The sequence below is a fragment of the Schistocerca serialis genome, chromosome 9 (genome assembly GCF_023864345.2).
Source record: "Schistocerca serialis cubense isolate TAMUIC-IGC-003099 chromosome 9, iqSchSeri2.2, whole genome shotgun sequence".
NCBI classification, from domain to species: domain Eukaryota; kingdom Metazoa; phylum Arthropoda; class Insecta; order Orthoptera; family Acrididae; genus Schistocerca; species Schistocerca serialis.
The window spans coordinates 121,865,711-121,891,364 of record NC_064646.1 but is presented as its reverse complement, the minus strand read 5'-3'; the positions used below and the strand labels follow the sequence as shown (position 1 = coordinate 121,891,364).

The window sequence follows — 25,654 nt, the reverse complement described above, 5'->3', positions numbered from 1 at the left end:
GAGGTCATTAGCCCCCTAGACTTAGAACTACGTAAACCTAACTAACCTAAGAACGTCACACACATCCATGCCCGAGGCAGGATTCGAATCTGCGACCGTAGGAGCAGAACGCTTCCGGACTGAAGCGCTTAGAACCGCTCGGCCACAGCGGCCAGCGAATCTGGTGATATGGTGGGTGGAATAAGACATCACAGCAAAGTCCCTTCAAGGTTTCCTTCACTCGGCTTGCAAGACGTAGTTTGGCAGCTTCGTCAAGCAAAATAACTTTATTACGTTTCTTAGCATACCGCCAGCGGTTGCCTTTTAAGTGCGCGATTCAAACAGTATACTTTTGTTTCGTAACGTTCAACATTCACCGGTTGTCTGGGTAGCATCGGTTCATGTACAACACACACACCAGGACGCATTTTGTCACTCACAGGTAAATCGGTGACTTTGAATTGGGGAAACCGATATCTGCACTTCGTTTCTGACAGAGTATGTTCTCCTTACGCTCCCACTACCAGACGATGATATTCCGCAGCAACTTTCTTGACATGAGAGCAATTGAGTAAAACGTTCCGCAGTTGCTGTTTTATAGGTGGAAACATGATCCTTCATCTCCACTCGGAAGTGACACACAGATCTGAAAACGTAATACTTCTATTATTAATTAGGTGTCGTGTCAACAGCCAAAATGCTGCTCTAGCACAATTACTGATTCATTTCATCAAACGCGAGAATTAAATCAGTTTCGCAATATCCTGCGGCCCTGGGTATCAAGACCCTAGGGCTTTTTCATGTCACTATGACCACAACAGTCATTTCGAAACCATGTCCAATCAGGCCACAAGCAAGCCTCACGGATTATATAAAAAATCTCATCATATTTTTTCAGTTAAAACCAAAATTCGATAGCACGCTATTGCCTGATGGCACGCTGCATACTGAGTCTCAACGTCAAGTTCAAGCGGAGTCTACACAACGAATACAGGAGGCTTTGAGATACCTGAACTGAGTCCACTAGCTCACGTTACATCTTTCCATCACAGAACCCATCCGTACAAACTAACATCTGTCTTTTTGTGTTGGCTGAGAAATCAGACTCGACAATTATGGGTCACCCTCTGTAAAAAACGAAAGTAGAATTTGCCATATTTCGAAATTTACACTGTTATGGTCACGTAGTGTTCACCATTTCACTATCGTATGACGATGTGTTTGTGTTTCTGTCGCAGGAAGACCGTCACGAAGGGCTCTGACGACACGCTGTGCCTTACTCGTGTTCGTGGTCGTAGGTAGCCTGTTGTTCCTTGGAGGAATGTTTTTCAAGTTCGTCTCTAGCTCCACAGGTGAGGTACACCGTTATGCGTACGTAGCAGCAAACGTTATCATAAACATTTTTTGTGTTGTTTTTGTACTTTTTGTTGCATTTCAGTAAATATCTCGTTTCATACGTATTAACTGAAATTTCAGGTACTGCAGAATTAATTTTTAAGTTTTTCGTTATGGTTCTTCCTTCATTTCTTAATAATACTAAGAAACTGGAATAGCAATTCCTTCAATTTGTTTTATCGGAGCTAAATTCCGTGGTCAGCAAATCTCAAATATTATGGACGTAAGCTCACAGTTTCTATGCGTCGCTTCATTCTCTTTCCCAGATATCATTGTAAAACAAACTCTGTTCTACTAGCGGTTTATTTTCTTACATTGCACCGTGGGATATCACTTGATACAAGCTACCCAAATCTGATTGATTTTTACTTACCTCGTCACATCTCCGCAAAAGACTCCAAACGCAGGTGCTAATTTACTATTTTTTAAAACTCTCTCTGTCCACATTCTCCTCACGTTAAATACAGTATGCTAATTATTTAAAATTTATCAGTTAGTACAGATTTTAATTTTAGGTAATGATTTTCGTTATTTACTGGACCGTATCCGGTCCGTATTTCATTTTCTTTTACTACGGAAGTATTTAAAAATTACATCTTATAGACATCTACTGCAAAATAAAACCTGGATATGGGTGAATATATTCAGTAGCTTGTATAATTGAGTAGAACGTCAGTGCACGAAGGGGTATTCATTCAAATATTTTACTCGGTACGCATTCTTTAAAGATCCTGAGGCATCAGTTTACAATTCGTATGTTGCTTTACGATGTTGGTGCATGATAGCATTCAATCTAACTTCAGGAACTGATCGCACTAATTTCCCATTGCAATGTGAGTAAATTCTAGCTTTGAATAGAATCCTCTTTGTCTTTAGGACTTGTCATTGTATGAAACTTAATGGCCAGTATAGAACAAAATCCATATGACGAAACTACATTCCTTTCTAGTTTTTTGTAATACCCATTTACTTTTAGAAAGACGCACAGACTAAAACTGGAAAGTATTTGATTCTGGCTGCGAAAGTCTACACGCTTAAAATTGTTTTTCGTCCTACAGTGATCTTATAGCCCTTATAAGCTGGCTTGGATACTTCATTTTTCTTTATATCCTTCATAATAAAAGTGTTCTTTATTTCGGTGTGAAAATGCCATTTATACATAAACGTCGATTTTTAAAACCAGCTTGTTCCACAGAAAATAAAAGGTTTGCAATAGTTTTTAATCTTTAATTTAAACCTTGCACATGATTCGTATTAGTTACTTCCTATGTAATTAGTAATATCTGGACCAACAAATTTCTTAAAACTAGATACTTCTTTTTACTGAACCATTACTTGATATTTTTCAATTCCTCTAACAAAAGATATGGAATTTCAAAAGCAATTGACAGAGTAATGTCATTGTAAAATGTGAATTTTCGTCGTGTGTACTAAATCTTTGTTTTTTTTTTTATTTTGCTAAATTACGATATCTGGAAATCCACCGCTACCTCTAGTAATTTAGTGAATCTTGTCTGCTGACAGAAAACATAGAAACACTGGTTATTATCTTACGTTTCAAGGATATTACACTAAGCCATCATTTCGTGACGATGTTAACGTTGTTCATTTTATTCAAAAAACGATTATTATGAATCTTAATATTCCTTTCCTGTGATTCATTTTGACAAGTTTCTGGTCTTTTAGTATTCTGCTTATTTTTATGTGGTCGTATTTCGATTTATGTTCCTAACCCAAGAATGTAGTCATGAATTTAATATTCAGCAGTGGGAACATCACTATATTTAACATACGTCCACATCTCTTCCCTTCTTCCTGCGCTGCCTCCCTCACCGGTGGTTGCCTGATACGGAGGAGTCGCCAGTACATAGCGGACAAATCGGTTGCGCTTAACAGACAATTCCAACATGCTGCTGATTGTTCAAGGTGGCTATCTACACAAAGTCGTGAACCTCTGCTACATACCTCGTCAAAGTTACTTTTTACCTGGCCTCACGCCAGAAGACCAGTGACGTGAAATTGTCGACGATCATCTGGCTAGTAACTGAATCACAACCTACTCCTACGTTTTCTATCGAGAAGCCACCATTACTGAGGGAGATGGCCTCCAAGAAAAGACATTTTTTGTACAGTCAAATGACTACTTGCTGGAACGGGTTAGGCATCCTGGAACGCTTTGTAGCCCGATGATCAGACCATGTTTTCACTATGACATGGAAACACATGACGCTTGAAAATTGATGGAGGTCTTCTAAAGTGCATTTTATTGTACAGCTTAAAGCAGAGAAACTGAGGTGAGCATGAAAGAGTCATTGAGGAACCAGTAAGATACGCGAATCATGAACTGTTAGTAACAGCTTTAATTACTGACGTGAAAGCAAATTACTGCTGGTGAACGGAACGCGAATGAGAAGCGCTGGTGGCTCAGTGGATGTTGAAAAAAGGAAACCGAAGGATTAATGGTTCACAGTTGCTACAAATTTCTAAAAGGAAGTGATTTTTCTTTGTAGAGCGTCTCATATTTCGAAACAAAGACTCCAATGGTTACGCTAACGTATTTTAATGTGTTATGTATCATGACGCAGTGACAAAAATAACATAAGGGTTGCACTTTTTCCATTTTTCATACAGACTTCACTTCAGAGATAGATGTACCTGTACCTACTACTTTTTTGCGAGAATGTTATTAGTTACCTCATGGAGCGTTGCTCTCCCTTGCACAGACGTGTGGAATAAAATATACTGTAAACGTAACAGTGGTGTGGTTTGATAGTGTCCATGGGACTGAAATTAGCTAATTGGCCAATAATGGAAGAAAGTGTTTCAAAATAAACGAATAGCCTATGCAGGTAAATGAGATCGTCAATCCTTGCCTTTTAGTTTCGTTGGAATTATTCAGCTGTTCACTTTTAATGTCTAAATCGTTGCATTCGTTTTCAGTATCATCACCCATTGGTCGTCTATGCGTCGTGACGACAGACATCGAGTAAAGATAGTAAGGCGAGGCCAGACCCTACGACTTATAGTCAGTTCCTCAGGGAAGTGTGTACCATAATGTTAAACGTAACTTCCGCAACGACATCTCTGGCAGTGGTCTCGAATCTGTAATCAAACACAGTGTATTGACAACAGTGTGAGAGTTGAATGTTGTGTTTCGTCGGTTGGAGCTTAAAATGAATGCAAAATGTCTGAAGCGTCACGAGGCAGTGTTCCTTGTAAATCATCCAAAGAGGCCTCAGCTTTCATATGGAGCGGCTGCTAAAATTCTTAGAAAGTCACAGACATTCGTTGCGACGTGCATCAAACGATAAGTAGAGTTTGGAAACTTGGTTGATTTACCTGAGAGAGGTCTCAGGTTATAATCGATAATGGTGGCTATTGAATTATTAATATTAGGTAATTGTGGAATTAGTAATAACATGTGTTTTCATGTAAATATATATTTGCAATACTGTCCTTCATTTCATACGGATAACGGCGTACAGCTTCTTGTGGGACTGACTGTACTTATCTTCACGAGCTTCGCCATACTAGTCCCAGCACTTGGAAGCAATTCATGAGTGTAAAGGACGCAGTGGACACCTCTACGCTTCTAAAATTCTTTTTTTTTAATCGATAGTCATTTGCTTTCCTAACGATGACGGTGACAGATATCGTCGAGAATTGAAACGATAACTCTGCGGGAAAATTTTTACTACAGTGCTGTAGCTAATAGCCTTGTTTTATTTGACAACTAACGGCACTTGTGCAATGCCGTCAATATGCCGCAAGTATCAACCAGCACCATAACACGGGTCTGTATAATTACGAAAGCATTATGTCGGAGCTAACTGAATTCGAACGTGGGTAAATCCTTGGTGCTTGTAAGGTGGGTGATTCCATAATGAAGTAACCCAAAGCGCTTCTTGTTTCAAAAGGGACCATATCGATGATTAATTACGGATACACAATGATGATGATTTGACGTGAGAGGCGCTCAACATCAAGGTCATCAGCGCCCCGACGAAAAGTCAGCAAGCCTATCTTATGGGTGGGGACGAAGACTGCCCCCTCATGCGTAGCAGTTTGTAATGTATTAAAGTCTGACTTCCTTCCCCACCAATTTAGGGATGAGGCCTGACAGCTCACAAAATTTCTCCGCTCTTGTAACACTGGAATCAGTATCTAGGAGGATGGTGGGAAGATCTCCATCGAGACTGAGTGCTGCCCCAATATTGGTAAATAGGACACACGTTGGCAAAATACGATGAACCTAAAGTGGCACACCACAAACTTCACAGAGTGGTGTGTTGAAGGGATATGTCCGACGTGCAGCCTGGTAAGCAAAACCTATTTCCTGCAGTGAGGCTGATACGAATTCCACCTTGCCTGTGTAGTCGACTTGAGCGACCGCAGTTTGTTTTCTGTCACATGCAACCATTCAGTCTCCCACTGACGCATGATGCGTCTGTCAGAAAATGAGATGATGACTTCCAGCGGAATGGGACATTGATTGACAGCAACATCCCGACATGCTACCTTGGCGGCTTTGTCCGCCAGTCGTTTCGCTACATCCCGCTGTGGCCAGGTACCCCGCAAAAGATTACCTCCTTGCCACGGTGCGGGAGCCGCTGTAAGGAGTCATGGATGAGCTGAATCAGCTGGCCTCTTGGATACTTTTGGTGAAGTGCTCGCAGTGCGCAAAGAGAGTCGGAACAGACAAGAAAGCTTCCACGGTGATGTCTGTGAATCCTCGTCAGTGCCATCAGAATGCCATATAATTGTGCATCATTGTTTGTAAATTGTTCCAGAAGAGGTATTGTAAACGCCCTATCAGGGAAAACAGCAGAACAACCGGAACATTCTCTTGCCGTGATCCATCTCTATAAACAACGATAAAACTGTTGTACATACTTAGAAGAGTAGAAATTTTCTTGTACTGTGTCGAGCTTAAAATCACTTTGGGCCTCTGAAGACACCTAGGCGGTAATACGTTCCATCCCTGGCTGTGTATTTTGATGCATGATAGATCCAGATCCTTGAGACACTCTGTAGCACATATACCAAATGGCTTGGTCGCGAAGGTCTGATTTCTATACAGCCGTTCAGTGCCAATGAATGAGGTGACTGGTCCCGGCGGAGGTTCGAGTCCACCCTCGGGCATGGGGGTGTGTGTTGTTCCTTAGGATAATTTAGGATAAATAGTGTATAAGCTTAGTGACTGATGACGTTAGCAGTTAAGTCCCATAAGATTTCACACACATTTGAACATTTTTGAACTGAGGTGACCCAGAGGTTTTCAGTGCAGTGCTTGTCGAGCCTAAAGCATACGTCGCCGAATGCATCGTGGTGGTTCACAGTCTCTGCACACAGGCTGGGGGCTAAGATAGTCCGAAAGGCCACAGTCAATATCTGAAAGTCCTCATGGTGGACAGCGTCTAACATTCTTAAGTAGCAAGTATGAGCTGGTGCACAGACCAAGCTGCCATAATCTAAAGGAGATCGGGCTAATGCCCCGTCAAACTGTAGGAGGCGGGACCTTTTAGCTCCCCACCTTTTTCCGCTAAGGCTTTTCAAAATATTCAATGACTGGGATCCCTTTGTTCGCATGTCTTTCAGGTGTGGGAGCCATGTCAGTTTCGAGTCAAATAACACACCCAAAAGACACACAGTTTCTCGAAAACGTTAAATATTGTCCCCCTTTGTGAGCACTGGTAGATTAAAACTTCGATGAGCACTTTTAAAATTAACACATGTAGTATTGTTTGGTGAGAACCGAAAAGCAGTTGCCCTGGCCCAGGTTTCCAGCCACCTAATGGTCAGTTGTAGCTCCCTCGTCGACGTTGTAAGATCAGAGGAAGAGTAGAAGATTGCAAAGTCATCCACAAACAAAGAGCATTTGATAGGGCTCCCGACTTCAGAGGAAACGCCATTGATAACGATAGCAAACAATGTGACATTGAGGACACTGCCTTGGAGGGCCCCATTCTCTTGAACATAGCAGTCAGACAAGGCATCGGCTACGCGATATCGAAAACGCCGGTCCTCAAGAAGGGATTGGATAGGAAGTGGCAAGCGTCCCCATCCATTAAGTTAGCAAAGGACGTTGTACGTCCTAGTAGTGATATATGCTTTTTCGAGGTCAAAAAACACACAAACCAAATCGCTTCAGCGCCGTCCCCACTAGAATCAGCTTGTCAAGGCTGGAACGGTAGCGCCTGAAACCGCACTGGGAGCGACTCAAGTGACTTCGGCATTTGAGGAGCCAGACGAGATGGTGGTAGACCATGCGTTCAAGAGTCTAACCCATACAAGTGGTAAGAGCTACACTCTGTTAACTTTTAGGGCCACTACGGTCCTTGTCTAGTTGCCAGAATGAAATTACACTACTGGCCATTAACATTGATGCACCACGGAGATGACGTGTTACAGACGCGAAATTTAACCGACAGGACGGAGATGCTGTGATATGCAAATGATTAGCTATTCAGAGCATTCACACAAGGTTGGCGCCGGTGGCGACACCTAAAACGTGCTGACTTGAGGAAAGTTTCCAACCGATTTCTCATACACAAACAGCAGTTGACCGGCGTTGCCCGGTGAAACGTTGTTGTGATGTCTGGTGTAAGGAAGAGAAATGCGTACCGTCAGGTTTCCCGACTTTGATAAAGGTCGGATTGTAGCCTATTGCGATTGCGGTTTATCGTATCGCGACGTTGCTGCTCGCGTTGGTCGAGATCCAATGACTCTTAGCAGAATTTGGAATCGCTGGGTTCAGGAGGGTAATACGGAACGTCGTGCTGGATCCCAACGGCCTCGTATCACTAGCAGTCGAGATGACAGGCATCTTATCCGCATGGCTATAACGGATCGTGAAGCCACGTCTCGATCCCTGAGTCAACAGATGGGGACGTTTGAAAGACAACAACCATCTGCACGAACAGTTCGACAACGTTTGCAGCAGCATGGACTATCAGACCATGGCTGCGGTTACCCTTGACGCTTCATCACATGGTGTACTCAACGACGAACCTGGGTGCACGAATGGCAAAACATCATTTTTTCGGATGAATCAAGGTTCTGTTTACGGCATCATGATGTGTTTGGCGACATCGCGGTGAACGCATATTGGAAGCGTGTATTCGTCATCGCCATACTGGCAAATCACCCGGCGTGATGGTATGGGGTGCCATTGGTTACACGTCGTGGTCACCTCTTGTTCGCATTGACGGCACTTTGAACAGTGGACGTTACATTTCAGATGTATTACGACCCGTGGCTCTACTCTTCATTCGATCCCTGCGAAACCCTACATTTCAGCAGGATAATGCAGGAATGCATGTTGCAGGTCCTGTACGGGCCTTTCTCGATACAGAAAATGTTCGACTGCTGCCCTGGCCAGCACATTTTCCAAATCTCTCACCAACTGAAAACGTCTGGTCAATGGTGGCCGAGCAACTGGCTCGTCACAATACGCCAGTCACTATTCTTGATGAACTGTGGTATCGTGTTGAAGCTGCATGGCCAGCTGTACCTGTATACGCCATCCAAGTTGTGTTTGACTCAATGCCCAGGCGTATCAAGGCTGATATTACGGCCAGAGGTGGTTGTTCTGGGTACTGATTTCCCAGGATCTATGCACCCAAATTGCATGAAAATGTAATCACATGTCAATTCTAGTATAATATATGTGTCCAGTGAATACCCGGTTATCATCTGCATTTCTTCTTGGTGCAGCAATTTTAATGGCCAGTAGTGTAATATTGCCTCCTTCTAAGTTGTGGGGTACCGTCCATCAAAAGACATCTGGTTGGAAAAAGAGAGACGTTGTCCCTACGCTTCAGGGCACAGATAACCAAGCATGGCATAATGGATTTCATCAGGTCCTGGAGCAGTGTCTCTGGCTGCAGACAAAGCTGCTTTCAGGTCCCACATGGAGAATGGAAGGTTGTAGACTTGCTCATTATGCGAGAAGAAATTGAGCTTCCTCATCTCCACAGTCCTATGGAACACCTGAAAAGCAGGAGCTTGTCTGGATTCCGTAGTGACACAAAAAAAGTGTTCAGCTAAAATCTGAGCCATATCTTTTGGTGTGTCCACCCAGTGCCCATTACCTAACTAGACCACTGTCCCTGTAGAATGTCTGTCTCCGTTGACGAAGCCACAACCTAACATGCACTTCAACCACATCATCTTTATCCTCATAGGCGTTCCTTAAGGCCGCGCGTGATAGCCATGCGGCGACATAGTTACGTTACACACCACCATATTACACGTTACTATTCGGACCCCACTGGCAGCAGAGGGCTGCAAGTGTGTAGATATGAAACAATAGAGATGTAGAGTGTTAAAAACGTTTGCTTTATGTAAAATGCTTTAAGAGTTTTCTCATGAAAATTCTAAGTCTTTACTCATCATAACGTCCTCGTATGCTGTGTAGTAGGTCACTTATGATATCGTATGATCTTCTTGAGACGACGTTTAGAGATTTCCTACAAAATTAGTAGCTATTGTAGCTGTAAAAAATTCATTTGTCAACTAGAGGGGCTATACTCTGTCAGCATGGTGGAGCACTTGCATGTTACTTACGATACGCAGCTTCAGATTTTTGGGACTAGCAATGAATAAATAGAACATAAAGGATAATTAAAAACCAAAATCCGACAGGTTATTAAAACAGCAGAAAATTAAATTAAAACATTCTCAAAGAAACTACGAATATTTCACAAAATTTCGTTCAAAGAGATCTCCATTACCAGGTATTTGGATTTTTTCTCAAGCACATTTCTTGATAAGGTATATATGTCATTTTTAAAGTATTTCAAAAATCTGGATACATCTCGTAAACAAACATTTTAGGTCGACAACGGCCTGATCGTAGATTAATTACAAATTAGGAATAACGCATGCATTCGTGTTGTTTGTACACTGTGTGAAACCTGGTGTAGCCGCGTGGTGAGAAAGGATTTCATATTTTTGACGCTTCTCTAACAATCGTACAAAACGATTTAGCACTGTGGTTAAGTCACTTGGCTCACATTCGCGGTGAGTTAGGTTCAAACTATTCTTGACGTCTTAATGTAAGCTTCCTGTGGTTGCCTAAATCACGAAGGTAAAGGTCAGTATGGTTCTTTTTTAAAGCCACATCCGATTTCCTTACACATCTATGTGCAATTTCAGTCCCAGGCTCATCTCAAATGAATTCACTGTTGACAGGGCGTTAAACCCTAATGTTAGTTTTCATAGGTATTTTGTTAAATCAATATTTTTAATAACCAGAATCAGACTGCCTATATTTTATTTTATTGCAATATTTAATTAGCTCTTCCACGTTTATATATTGTATTTACCATATATACCTGCAGCCACGGCTATTTATTTGCTAGTTGTGAACACACGAAACATTACTAAGAAATCAAATATCATGGTGCACCGTTTGTTTGTACGTCTCACAGGGATAGAGGGGGAAACGCGGCGGATGTAGGAATTGTATCCGCTCTGAAAGAAAGGAGACTAGTAAGAAAGACAGAGACGTACAGTAAGTAGGCTTCCATCTGATGTTTGTATCACTTGTCTTCACCTATAGTTATTAAGATTTCTTTCTTTCATCGAGATGCTTTAGTAGCAATCTCGTCCATGAAGCACTGCGCTTGATGACGTTCAAGCATAGTTTATCTAAGAAGATCATTATCTGTTATCGTAAGACACACTACACTCACCACATGCTACAGTTTACTATGTGTCACGATTGCTGTCCACAATGTGACATTGAAATGTTACTTTTAACCACGCTAGAAAAACATTTACTTTCATTTTGCCGACGACATTATGGTTCTACACATTTCTCTCTCCAGCTTCAGCTACAAGAAGCTTGTGAGGTAAAGGTTAAAATGGCGAGCTCGATTAAACACAGTATCAGCGGTATTACTGAGGTGAAATGCTCTACGAGTCCATGTTACTCTTGGAAGGTGTGGAAAGAAACAAGTGGGAAAGAGAAATATTGAGCTGGTCCATGAACCTTGGTGCGACAGTGCAGTTGGTATCGTACAGTGTGCGAGGCTGGCTATCTAGCTTCACACACCGTTGCGCTTCGTTAAAAGTAACACAAATAAATATATAAGACTGTTCGACTGAATAAATCACAAGCTACTAAATAAATATTCATGTATAAAACGCAAGACTCTACCCAGAAGGACGTCCAATCGTTTTACTTACAAATTTAGTTGTGCTAGCTGTAGGCGTTTAATATCACGGAATAAGTGATAAAAATTTCTGCAGTATAATTTTCACACATACCTGATGTAAAGTTAGATTTAGCCAAGATATTTCACTTGTGGCCATACTTATTCTTTGTGAACTGTAATCGACTATACAGCGTGATTCAGCTGCCCCTACCGATTCGTTTTATGCAACCTGCACTAGGTCTGTATCAGGAAGGGTACCCAGACAGGCGCAGCCGCCTAACCGATATAGGTTTTTTCTCAAGAGTTTTAGGCGGCTGTTAGCAAATGGAATGGCACTGTCTAAAACAGATGTGAGGATTGGCTATTATTTATGAGATACGGTATTTCTGGACTGAGGTATACATTACTTCTGACCTTCTTGTCCAAGTGTCTGCAGTCTCTCTCTGTGCAAGTAGGTGTGAAGTCATACAGGTTTCATTTGGCTCAGTTAAGTTTATTTCATTTAATGTACTTAACCTTTCCTAAATGGTTCAGATATAATGTATTCGAAAGTTCTTACTCCTGTTCCTCCCTTTTTGGTATCTCCTGTTAATTTAATTGTTTCTGATGGTGAACCTCACTTTACATGGTAACCATTTTTAAACCATTTTCTAATTATTGGATACCATAAACAGGAAATACTTAGAGTTCATATGTTACTCCTAAAATTAATACGATATATCGTAAATAAATGAAAATAAACAAAGTAGGATGGGTTTCTGTCACTTCGTTCAACAGATTTGAACTGATGCAAAGTGTAAAAGTGGTTGAATTCAGTATTTTGGATTCTTTTGATGGGTTTTTATAATTTAAATACCCTGTAACATCTACACCTTAACATTTAAAATATCCTCTTTAATGTCAGCATGTTGTCCATTCTTAAGATTTATCATGAGGGTAGTGTCTTTGATGTGTAGCAGTAAATATTCAACGATTTTGACTGTGAGAGATATCATTTGCAGATATCGAATCAGTAATTTTTAAACACACTATTTTCAGTTCCTCTGTTGCTGTATGTTTACTGTCAGTGTCATTATACAGATAACAATGTTGTGAGCTAATACATGTGCTGCTTTGTTGCAGATGACAGAAACTTCAGCATGCAGAGGCACAGCAACACTCGTGTCTGATAGTATTACTTGATAGACATCTCACCATCTGGTGATTAATACAGGTAACAGACAAAAATGTTATGCACCTGTTTTCAGAATGTCAGAGGAGTGAGTGACATAGATTTTATCTATCAGAGACTTTAAATTTAGTACATTACATACAGATTCGAAAAGTTCTGGAAAAGAGATTAATTGTAGTTTTTAAATAATGTACAGAATGTGATTTTGCAACATGATAACACTAACCCCTACAGTGTGTAGAATTTCAAAAAGGCAGAGAATGGAGTCACGCCTTATTAAGAAAGAGGCGAAATTAAGATAAAGCTATAGATACGAATGTGCGCACTGGCTTTACCCTACTTACACAAATTATTCATAGAAGCGCAACAGAAACACAAGAAAAATAACACAAAACATACTGCATAATGTGAGTATTGCTGACAGACATACTAATGCTATTATAAACTTAGGAGTGAATTAGGTGCTGAGATATATGAGAGGTTTAGTAACAAAACTTAAGATTAAGAAAAGGAAAAACAAATAAAATCCTACTTACACAGAAACTGACTCATGCTAGAATAATGACAGTAATGAGAAACACATCTACAATTCAAGTAAATTTTGTTGCTAGTAAAGTAATAAATGGAAACAACTAGCCACTATTTGTGCTTTACAGAGCGGGAAATTCTCTGACCACCACGTTCGGTCATCGGGCGTAAACGTCTAACATTAATCAGTATGCGTGTTGTGAAACATGTGCCCAAATACCCAGATCTGAAAGAGGACTCTGCAGCCTTTTTAACAGTCAACACGGGATATAATATTTATACGACTTGTCATTCTCCCACATTAGTGTGTTACCCACATTTGTAAAATTCCGCATGCCCCAAAGAGAAAAATTACAAATGTGTTTACTAAACGATAATGTTCAAAACAAACTGATATTGCTATTGTTAGATAACCTAAAGGTGCTATATTCCGAGCTGGAAATAGACGAACTACATTGAGGATACAGGGTACTTAAAAATAGTGGAAAAATCGAATTTTTATGACTTTATTAAATTCTGTAGTCTTTCCTGGTTACATTGATATTTACATTATAGGGTTTCAAATGAAAAAAGACATATATATACAAAATTTTAAAGGTACAGTCATGTATTCCACCACGCCCCCTTTATTTCTGTTACACATACCACTATTATATCGAAAAGAACTGTGAACATCCTGTTTCCAGCGATTATACGTATGATGCATTTTTAAGTTGGTAACAGGGCCGGTTTCTAGTGTCTGTAAATGATATCTTTACTAGTATTTACTTTTGTTTCGCTGAAGCAGTTTGTTCACGTATTACTGAATGTTTGTTACCCAGGTACTACACATATTTGTGGAAGTACACATCCTTTAGTGTGCAATAAATACAAACTATGCCACCCATCAAGAAATTCAATAAAACGAAATTCTGTGGTAACCAGTTCACAGAAAAAGCTAGCCACACTGTTGAAAGTAACCTATGTATCATTTTCTCAGGGAAGAAACTCACACATGACACACCTCCTAGTTCTAATTTTTGTGTTAACAATGACGCTATTTGTAGAGGATTAATTGTTGTTGATATGGGCATCTTATCTTCTTTGATAAAGGAAGTGGCGAAATGTAAACAATATGATGGTGTAGGCTGTCTGGAAATAACTGAACAACAAAGTAGCATGAAGGGTTTAGCGTCAAAATTAGTTGTTCTGAGTAGATCCTGCAATAAATCTACATCGAAAATGACTTCGAACATTCCGCATAATTCATATGATGTGAATATGAAGTTAGTATATGCAATGGGTGCAATAGGAAAAGGAAAAAAGCCTGCTCAAAAGTTTTCCGGCTTGATGGACCTTCCTCCTCCTCCCAGTAGATTCAGAAAGTACATAAAAATACTGTTAGGTACCTTGACGGTTGTGTCTAGAGTATCTATGAAACGTGCAGTAGAAAAAAACTATAAATATTAGTGGAACCAGAGATATTGATGTTGCACTTGAAGGGACATGGAAAATTCGAGGACATCGTTGCTTGAATGGTGTTGTTAAGTGCTACTTCTCTGGAGAATGGAAAAGCTGTTGATGTTGAGTGCTTACCTAAGTACTGCCACACCTCCCATGGTAACACAGAAGGACATATTGAACATCAGTGTTCCAAGAATTATGATGGTTACAGTGGAGGTATGGAGTGTGATGGAGCTCTAAAAATGTTTCAGAGGTCAGTGCTCGTCTATAACGTTAGATATACGAAGTAACTAGGTGATGGACACTCTAAAGCTTTCAATAAAATTAATGAGTTAAATGTTTATGGTAATACCTTGGTGACAAAACTGGAGTGTTATGGACATGTTCAAAAGACGGTGGGTGCTAGATTGAGGATGCTACGAAGAGGAATGAAAGGAAAGTTGCTATCTGATGGAAAATCTCTGTCTGGCCGAGGCAGATTGACATAAACTGAAACAAACCTTCTTCAGAGTTATTATGGACTGGCCGTTAGACGACGTGCACCTCAGAATGATGCATATGGGAAAGATTATCCAAAAATACACTTGCTGTAGCTGCGATTCACAGTCATAAAAATGTTTTTGAAACACATCATCTTTACGCCAGTGACTGCTGTAAGTTTTTATTACATTATTGCAATTACGGCATTAAGCCATTATCAAGTGCTGCTATTGTGACCTTAAGCCATGTCAACGTAATGTTACCTGACAAATTTGTGTGTCGTTGTCAATCCTGTTAAATACATTCGTGACGTTGTTACACAGTGCGACCACATATATACAAACATCGTAAAACAATATAATCTGTGAATGGACATGTTCATTAACCTATCACCAGTCACACATGCATTAGACCACAGATGCAGACTACTGTTTGCAGGCTACTAATAGCCATAATATCAGCACTTGATAATGGCCTATGGCCGAAACTGCAGTAATGTAACAAAAACTTACAACAGCCACTGGCGTAAAGATGATGTCCTTCAAAAAATTACCCAAGAATGTTTTTGCAGGACTAAATGCATTAAACGTTGGTGTACTAGATGCAGTGATATGTTTAAATGCTGAAGTGATAGGAAGGTAGGAAGTCCTGAAAAATTTAGGCATAGATTGTGGCTCTAATATGGAAGATCAATTGCTTGCGTGTTACAGACAATGGGTGCATGAAGCTGAAAGATTCACTCTTCAAGTTACCAAAGAAGCAAGAAGTGCTAAAAGGAATGCCAAGGGGGAGCTTGAAGATGAAGAACAGCTGCTGGTTGAAGACTATACTTCTGAGGCACAGTTTAATTGGACTCATATCTTCACTCACAATTTCCCACTAGTTGTAGTTTTCAGAATTCAGATACAAATATTTCCTAAAGTTTATAAAGCATTGCTTTGAAATTTTTCTGCAACTTGTAATTGTCAATACTTATCTAGAAGACCTAAGCTTTATTGCAGAATCAAGTAAATTATAGAAAAAATTACATTTTTACTAGGAAAAAATTATAAAAATTTAAATGTAAGATGTGATATTTTTCATCCTAGTAATATATATAATAGGTGGAATTAAATAGGTCTAGTAGCTCAGCCGTCATGTCATACATATCTGGTAAAAATTTGGTCCGCTTCAAATTTATAACATCGGATTAAATTGTACCCCAATATGGGAACCATTTTGGAAAGAAGTTGCATCAATTTATTTGCAATGTTTTTAATAACACTAAGCAGGCTCAAAAATATTCTAAATACTTTTAATTTGTGTAGAAAGAGTGCTGAATTACCTGATGTCAAGGAAAATCTGTAAAACACATACATTATCAACAGTGCCTGAAAGAAATAGGTGTTGATTTTTACTATATTGAGCCAGAAAAGTACCCTGTATCCTTAAGTTCAGAGCTTGCCAACTAAGCTTGTAATATGTTTTTTGTAATCTAAACGTAGTGTACCGCAAATCTCTTGGGTATTAGTGTTTTAGTGGATTTATTACATTTCGTGACGCTTAATGAGGAAAATAAAAAGACTTATACATCGTAAATTTTAAACCATATGCCTATACTATCTGCTGGTATTTACGAATACAGAAATAGCTACCGAGAAGATGAAGTGGGTTATTTGCGAGACTTCAAGTAGAAGATAGTTAATGTATATTGAACTCAACAAATGACTGAAGAAGTACACTGAACTGAATTTCAGCTGCTTTCATAGTTCATAGTATGTAGGACAAATACTAATGAATGTATTCAGTATTCCATGGTGTTTTTATGTTTTGCTTGACAATGTTATCATAATTCTCGCATTAGCTATATTTGGGTCAGTTAAAATAATTCCAAATGGTGAGTTTGATTATTTACCCTAATGTACAAGGAGTGTCATAATTAATAGTGAAAGTACATGGATGGAAGCTTACGATAACAGAGCCCAAAACGTACCAGTAAACAGAGATCTGTAAACTAACAGTTTGTCAGACAGTTGTGAACCGTCACTGACTTTCAGTATGAAATATTGGCGAACTTAGGGATAATGTATACTTTTCGACTAAACTCCCATCTAATTGGGCTAAAATTTCACGAGCGACTCTTGATTGGCGAGTGTTGTAGGTGTATGATAGGGCAACTCTGTCTGTTGACATAAGACGGCGTGCCGCATTAGGTCCTAAGATGAACGGGTCGAGCAGTGCCTTTTTCATGGACTCCAATATAACCAGATCAGAATCTTCTTAGTTTATCAGTCGGGGTTATATCAGAAGTGAAGTCTATAGCATTCCCGTCGACAAAGTTGGAGAACTGGAGCAGCGAACTGTACAGTATTGTACAATCTTGCGAAATGATCCGATGGTCTTGGTAAGAATTCGAAATTCACAGCAAACCTCAATACTGAACTTCTGCATCAAAACGCGCGAATAAAACTTGAAACATCTCATTTAATAGGTAAAATCGAGCAGTGTTATGGGCAGCCAAATGAAAATCGAGCACCCTCCTGAACGGGACCATGGAATTGTTCCATAGAAATGTAATCAGCACACGCATTAAGACTTTGGTTCATTTGAGACACGAGACGAAATTTCCTGTTTCGTAGAACGCGGTCGGCCGCTGACGGACATAGAACCGCAGCCTCTCTTGCACTTCCTCGTTAGACTGAAAACGACGTCCTTGCATATTTTTCATCAGGTCGACATAGATTTAAGGAGAATGTTGAGGTGTTTCCCAGACAAATTGCTGAAGAGTATCCTTCGTCCGATTGGCAGTCTAGGGACTGGAATTACCGTGCAAAAGGATGATTCTGTGAAATAGCGTTCCTGGGCGTTTTGACCTTATGGTCCTCGCACTGCACGTTGATTATGGCTCCACGCTCGAGGAACTTGACGAGCAGAGGATGCATCCTGTTGCACGACAACTCCCACTCCCACACTGCCAATTGGACGAAGGCTAGCTTCGGGAATTTTGTTGGGAAATACAGCTACATCATCCGTACAGGCCTGATCTTTCACATTGTCATTTTCACATCTTTGTGGACATGAAGGAATGGACGTCGGTTTCAGTCCGATGAGGACGTGCAAGAATGGGTGCGTTTGTGGATCCGTCAGTGGCCGACCTAGGTCTACGAATCAAGAATCGACGGTCACGTTTCTCAGTGGGATAAATCTCTTAACGCGTGTGGTGACTGCTTTTGAATTGAACCTTTCCGTGGTGGCGGGTGTTCGGTTTTCATTTAACTGCCCCTTATAAATGGTAACTGAATTTCTTGATAAGATAAGTCATGGATCAAGTATGAGTCCATTTCTTAGGGGAAATAATTGTAATGTCTACAATTCAACTAGTTTTACTAACTCGGACAGTTTCATACTAAAGTCCGTGGCGGCTAGCAACCATATAGAAGTAATATCTCATATACCTCTCCCTTCGGTAGCAGGAATCGATTGGTTAATAATTTGTTATTATTTTCATTTCAGCAGGATTTGTTTCGTTATCGCTGAGAGTTACTTCCATTCACTTTCGAATCTCCGTAATGTTCATCCAGATAAATTGTTGTCGCTTGCTTACTCTGGTAAAACAAATGACAAAATTCTCAATGTAATACTTGTTTCTCTGTCGTTGAACGCAGCTGACTTGTTCGTAATTCTAGAGAATAATTGCTGGCTATAAAGATAAACAAATACTTATAAAACGACAAAAAACAATAAAAGATGGTGAGTAGAAAAAGGCGTCTCGTCTAAATAATTCAACATCATTCAGTATCTGTTTTATGTTTATAGCTTCACGCGCCTAGTAACGTCGGTGAAATATATATTTAGCAGGATGTCGTGAAAAATATTTGACAACACACTCGCAGTTATCTCGGGAACGGCCCGACTGCATGCCAGTGTTTACTAGAAAGTTTCTGTTTCTGCTAGAGTTTACTTTCCCCGTGTCATGCCGACCCATTTGGCCGAGAGGTTCTAGGCGCTTCAGACCGGAACCGCACTGGTGCTACGGTCGCAGGTTCGAATCCTGCCTCGGGCATGGATGTGTGTGGTAATCCTTAGTTAGGTTTAAGTAGTCCTAAGTCTAGGGGACTGATGACCCCAGATGTTAAGTCCCATAGCGCTCAGAGCCGTTTGAAACATTTGAGCCCCGTGCCATTTTTCGTTATTATGATACTCCCTGTATTACTTGTCAGTGTCAAAATAGTTCGTTTGAAATCCAACCTGTTTTGAAACCATGTAAATAACCAGTACCAGTACGGATCAGATTAATTTCATGATGCTTTAAACTGACTGTATTACTGTATTTTTATCTTCAGATGAGCAGCAAGACCGCACAGCGTCTGTGCTGGCGAGAGTGGCGTGGCTTCGGCTGCCGCACGGATACGATGCCAGGAATCGCCATCGCTACGTGGACAACGGCTGCCGCCATCTTCTGCCCATGTTCATCTCCCGGCAGCAGTTTCCCTGCAATGAGTGCATGTGCGTCCAACACCAAAGCCAGCCTGTATTCAGTGTGACGTTCCTAACCTTAATACAGTGAGAATCACAGGCGGCACCACAAGACTCGGAATGGCTCATGTTTCACCTCTGTAGGCAATGTACTCGCTTAGGATTCGATGTGAAGATATTTAAATTCTTGAGCAGTTTGCGGCAGTGCCAGCTGCTCGTCAACGAAGAACATATCTTGCAGATCAGAGCTAACCCGTTAACGAAAAATAATTCTGTATCGAATTCCGTCTTGTGAAGGCAAAAGCAGTTTTGATAGAATATTTTCGGAAGCACTGACTCTGTTGGAACAACAATGTTGTTAAGCCATGGAAGGCATCGTGTATAAAATGAGACCTGTTAACAGTACTAATGCTCAGAGGAACTATGTTCTTATGTAAAAAATTCCTTACTTTATACTTTATTGTATTTATACTTCATCCTTATGTTATTTATTGTTATTAATTTTAAATTTAATCGCCTAATCGTTTTCATGTAAGATTTGAGTATTAAGTATTTTTTTGAGTAATTTAAGGTACGCATTAGTATTTTATATAGTTACTCCTCGATATCTGTGTTCTACAATATCTCTTTCCCAAAACTGTCATCCAATGGGTCTGCGTCTACATTTATTCTGTTCAAACCAATATAAAGTGCATGTTAGAGGGTACATGCCATTGTGCCACTTTTTAGGATCATATCTCATTCCATCTGTGAATGGAGTGCAGGATCAGTAACTGCTTAAGGGGCTCCGGAACGCCCTATACTTGCAATGTTAAAATAACGCTTATAAATTACATCTTTCCTCACAAAGTATTTGAGGTAGGAAGTTGAAATTTTTACAGATTATTTATTGGAATATGGGCTACAACTTAACACAGGGATTTTACAAAATTTTAGTTCAGTTATTAAAGATGATTTTTTTTCAATTGTAATGAAAATTCACAACATGTTTTTGCATTTTTTTATTTATATATTCAAAAATATACAGTTTTTTGGAAAAAGGCTGTGTTAAATTATGCAGAAGGTGCTGTGTAACATTTACTGAAAGTTTGAAACAAATATGTTTGGAAGATCCTTAGAAAACATGTAATTAGTATGAGAAAATAAAAGTTTTGGGAATCGAGCGACAAAGATTGGATTAACTTTTTAGTGCATTCCAGGTCCATAGGATGGATTATCTTCATCCTCTGCAAACTCCTCCTCCAGCTTCCTCTTGTTCCTCCTCCTGTTTACTCTTGCTTGTATTTCTAGACTCTTTACAGCCCTGTCTGCAGCCCGAAGGCGTTCCTTGTCTAAAGCAATCATCGCTCGTACCATGTTAGAACCAATCTTCATTCCCATATTTCTAAGTACCTTTCACCTTACAATGTTGCCATCATTGAAAGTCGCAACAGCATCATACACACCAAAGTGAAGTGTTTCTATTCCAACAAATACAGTCTTGGGGATTCTTCGCCATATAACACTATTTACACTTTCATTGGGGATTTGAGGTTTTCCGTGAATACAGTTTTTCAACAGTTCAGGTGCTCCTAAGTCTCTGAAAATAGGTTTTATCACCTCCGTTATTGCATGAGGCAGACTATGCTTATGAGTGTACACTTCACCAGTTAGCTATCCTTTGTTATATTTACACCAACTGTCTTCTTCTTTGGGACACAAGCTATGTTGGGGATTTTCATCGGTTGAAGAAGTATGAAAAAAAAGAGCCCAAGCAGCCTTCTTCATTTCGTCGACACTTTGTGTATTTTGCCTAATAGCCATTCCATAATAGTTCTGTATTTTGTCAATTACACTGTCAGTTAACCTTCCCTTCCCATCCAACCCTTTACCATTACTGAGTTTATGTTTTTTGTACTAAGCTTTCAGTCGCCGAAGTCTTGTTCCCATTCGCTTCTGTACGTGTCCAATACACTCAAATTTCTGCACTACAACATCATCACCATAGGGCTTCAGTCCTTGAACATGTTTGAAACTTTTAAAATCACCGTCACCAAGGTAATTAACATATCGCACTTTATCACACGCCTCAGAACGCTGGAATATACTGGCAACACCAGCCACTTCCATTCCTCCACTACTGCCACTATAGTTAGCTTTGCAATTATTTTCATGTGTACCTTTATATTTTTGTGGATATCTACAATACTTTGATATTACTGCTACATCTAAAACTTTCCCTGTATACATACTGGTGGCAGATACTACACCATGAAGAGATGTGTGTCCCCGTTTATGCCAGGTACCATCGAACGCTGCAGTCAAATCTCTGTTACCATTATTTTCCATTACTGCCTCTTCCACAGCGTTCTTCATAGATTCTATACATACACCTTCTACTTTAGACCCTATTAGTTTATTATAGGTCGTAAACTTGGTTGGGGGATTCGGAAGATTCATGATGCCACAGAAAATTGCACCTGCAGTAGTACCCTTACCAACTGAACGCAAGGAATAAACAAATCTAATGTTGTGTTCGTAGATTTGGCTACAATTTTCTTCAGTTGCAGTTACTGCAACACTGTTCCAAAAGGTGGTCATGTATGAACACTTATCACATTTCAGTTGTATTTCACTAGCAAGTCCTACGTTCCTTATTATGGAGAGTTCCAGACCAACTTCACTACAATGAATATATCTTACACAGTCTGAAAAAATTCCTTTGAGAACCGACATATCAAATATTTCATTCACATCCAATTCGCCCATAAAACATTCATAGATTTCACTCATTGAACCAAGCTTCCTCTGTGAAGTATTTCCTTTCCCACTTTGACTGCTATGGGCAGGTGTACTTGAGAGGTTAGGTTCACTCACTTGGTTATCGTCTTTATTGTTTACAGTAATAACACATACCTTTGGCTTTCCAACATTTCTCCTTTTCTTAAAAGCCTTCAGAGGATTTCTAATAACTTTACTTTTACTCATTATTATACTTCAACAAAACAGAGACTCAAGAAACAGAATTAATTACGAATATTTTCGAGATAACGACAGAGTAAATACACATGAAACAATCGACAATGACACCAGCGATATATATTGAACCATCACAGGTTAGCCACAACACATACTTTATCTCACATCACTAAAATGTACCTGATGAACACGGACGTTAATAATAATACCATTTGACAGCAGTTTAATAGCACCACAGTGGGTCACGCCCATGTAGAACACATTTCAAAAAAAATTTAAAAATAGTTGTAGTCTTCGGAATTGAATAAATTATATATCTATTAAAAGGTAATAGTCTGCAGATTCAGAAAACGCAAAGAAGTAAAAATTGAACTTTTCATGATTTTGAGCCTTTCCGGAGCCCCTTAAACGCATAATTGTGGTCGTTTCGGAACCGTTAGTTATCGGGCTCTAATATTTTTGTAGATTCCTTACTTTATACTGTTCCTTGGAACTGGCATTCGCTGGATAGCTGACGTCTATCTTCCAGCTTACACCGCAACTCGTGTCTTATTATCTCTGTGCCGTATTTTCATGGGTCCAAAACGTGTGACCATTTGCGCTGTCCTTATTTGTATATGTTCAGCTATTGCTGCCAGTCCTACTATTTTTCTAGCATCACAGTGTTAATGGGTTGAGCTGCAGCAGGCTCAGTGCCTTCTATAGAGTGCTGGGACCCAAGTACTGACCATTGCCAGACAACCCCCCTGTCGATAAAGCAACTCCGCAGAAGCCATCACTTCCGTACTGCTGTTTCTGTATGCCAAGAAACTGGAACAGTAACCAGCCTCGAAGACGATTTTGCAGTCTAACACACTGTCAATTGACAACAGACACACGACAATCACCGACCCTGACCGAGACATTTCCAAAATGCCAAAAAATGCATTCCTTCCGCAAAGACAGCACCGAACATTTGAGTTTAAACTCCTACCCTATCAGTTGTCATCATTGGCCACCTGGGCAACATAGCTGCACTCAGTCTGAAGTCTTCCCCGTAACAATGTCGCAATCATCACGGCTGGCACTGGGATCCAAACCACGGACCACTGCCTAACTCTTCAGACCTCTGGCAGCCCTCGCTCTTCTTCCATCTGAAGGAGATTGGTCGCCAATGTTATTGCCGCCCCACCATGGTCAAGGCGTGAACTGAAACACCTACCAGCACTGTGCTGTCCCAGTCTTTCCGCCACACTCAGCCTCTCTCCAGCTTCCAGTGTTGAACACCAGGTAGCATCGTGACCTGACACAAGTGATAAGACGCCACTGCCTTTACATGTACAGTACTGGGCCGCGACCAGGGCCTTGCCTGGCACTGTCGACTGAGCTCCCAGCGTGCTGGCGTCCTGACAGTGTGCGTTCGCTACAACCTGTGAGCAGCCATGCTCGCTGGTACAAGTCAGAATGTTACGAACCGATGCAAAACTGCGCCAATGGTAAGAAATGACTGACCAAGTTCCATGAATTACTAGGGGACTATTTTACGTTCATAATCTTGTTTACCCACAGACAGATCCACCGTCTGAAGTCCTAAACGATGTAGCGTTTTGTTGAAAGTAGTGAAAAATAAATACTGTATGTCCTGTTTCTTACGTAGAGGAGATACTTCCAGTAATTTGAACTTCGTTTCTTAGATTAAGTTTCTTGCCATAAGATACACTGAAGAGCCAAAGGAAATGGTACAGCTGCCTAATACCGTGTAGGCCCCGCACGAGCACGCAGAAGTTCCGCGACACGACGTGGCATGGACTCGACTAATGCCTGAAGTAGTGCTGGTGGAAACTGACGCCATGAATCCTGCAGGGCTGTCCTTCAACCCGTAAGATAACTAGGAGGTTGGGATCTCTTCTGAACAGTACGTTGCAAGGCATCCCAGATATGCTCCATAATGTTAATGTCCGGAGAGTTTGATGGCTAGCGGATGTGTTTCAACTCAGAAGAGTGTTCACGGAGTCACTCTGTAGCAATTCTGGACGAATGGGGTTTCGCACTGTCCTGCTGGAATAGCCCCAAGTCCGTGGGAATGCACAGTGAACATGAATGGTTGCAGGTATCATACAGGATGCGTACGTACGTGTCACCTGTCAGAGTCGTATCTGGAAGTATCAGCGGTCCCATATCACTCCAACTGCACACGACTCACGCCATTACAGAGCCTCCACCAGCTTGAACAGTTTCTTGCTGACATGCTAGGTCCGTAGATTCATGAGGCTGTCTCCATAGCCGTACACGTCCATCGATACAATTTGAAACGAGCCTCGTCCGACCAGGCATCATGTTTCCATTCATCAACAGTCCCATGTCGGACGGGCCCCAGCGACGTATAAAGCTTTGTGTCATGCAGTGATGAAGAGTACACGAGTGGGCCTTCGGCTCCGAAAGCCCACATCAATGAATTTTCATTAAATGCTTCACACGCAGACACTTGTTGATGGCTCAGCATTCAAATCTGCAGCAATTTGCGGAAGGGTTGCACTTCTGTCACTTTCAACGATTGTCTTCAGTCGTCGTTAGTCCCGTTCTTGCAGGATCTTTTTCCGACCGTATCAATGTCGGAGATTTGATGTTTTATCGGATTTCTGATATTTACGGTACACTCGTGAAATGGTCGTACCGGAAAATCCCCACTTCATCGCTGCCTCGGAGATGCTGCGTCCTATCGCTCGTGCGTTGACTATAACACCACGTTCGAAGTCACTTAAACCTTGATAAGCTGCCATTGTAATAGTAGTTACCGATGTAACAACTGCGCCAGACACTTGTTGTCTTATATAGGCGTTGCCGACCGCAGCGCCGTATTTTCCCTTTATCCATATTTTGAAAACGCAAGCCTGTACCAATTTCTTTGGCACTCCGATGTATTTTAGCTACTGCTCTCATACAGATCTCCGGTTGCCTCTGTAATTGTTATCTGCATTCCACGGTGGACAGTGCATGTTTAAAGTGTGCACTCTACTTGTTTATATGAATGGTTACACGATAATTCTGCTCATCAGATTGTATCATTCTTTAAGTGCCATTTGTAAATCAATTCTCCTCGCCA

The 25,654-nt window shown here is 40.6% G+C and overlaps 1 long non-coding RNA gene across 1 annotated transcript in view; it reads left to right on the top strand.

The window, feature by feature from the left end:
- LOC126418781 (uncharacterized) overlaps positions 1 to 20,096 on the top strand; it is a 47,209-nt gene extending 27,113 nt beyond the window's left edge. The window contains exons 2-4 of the long non-coding RNA XR_007575895.1: positions 1,218 to 1,331; positions 12,660 to 12,750; positions 19,482 to 20,096. This is a non-coding gene — a long non-coding RNA (uncharacterized LOC126418781). The remainder of the gene's footprint in view (positions 1 to 1,217; positions 1,332 to 12,659; positions 12,751 to 19,481) is intronic.
- The last annotated feature ends 5,558 nt before the right edge of the window (positions 20,097 to 25,654 follow it).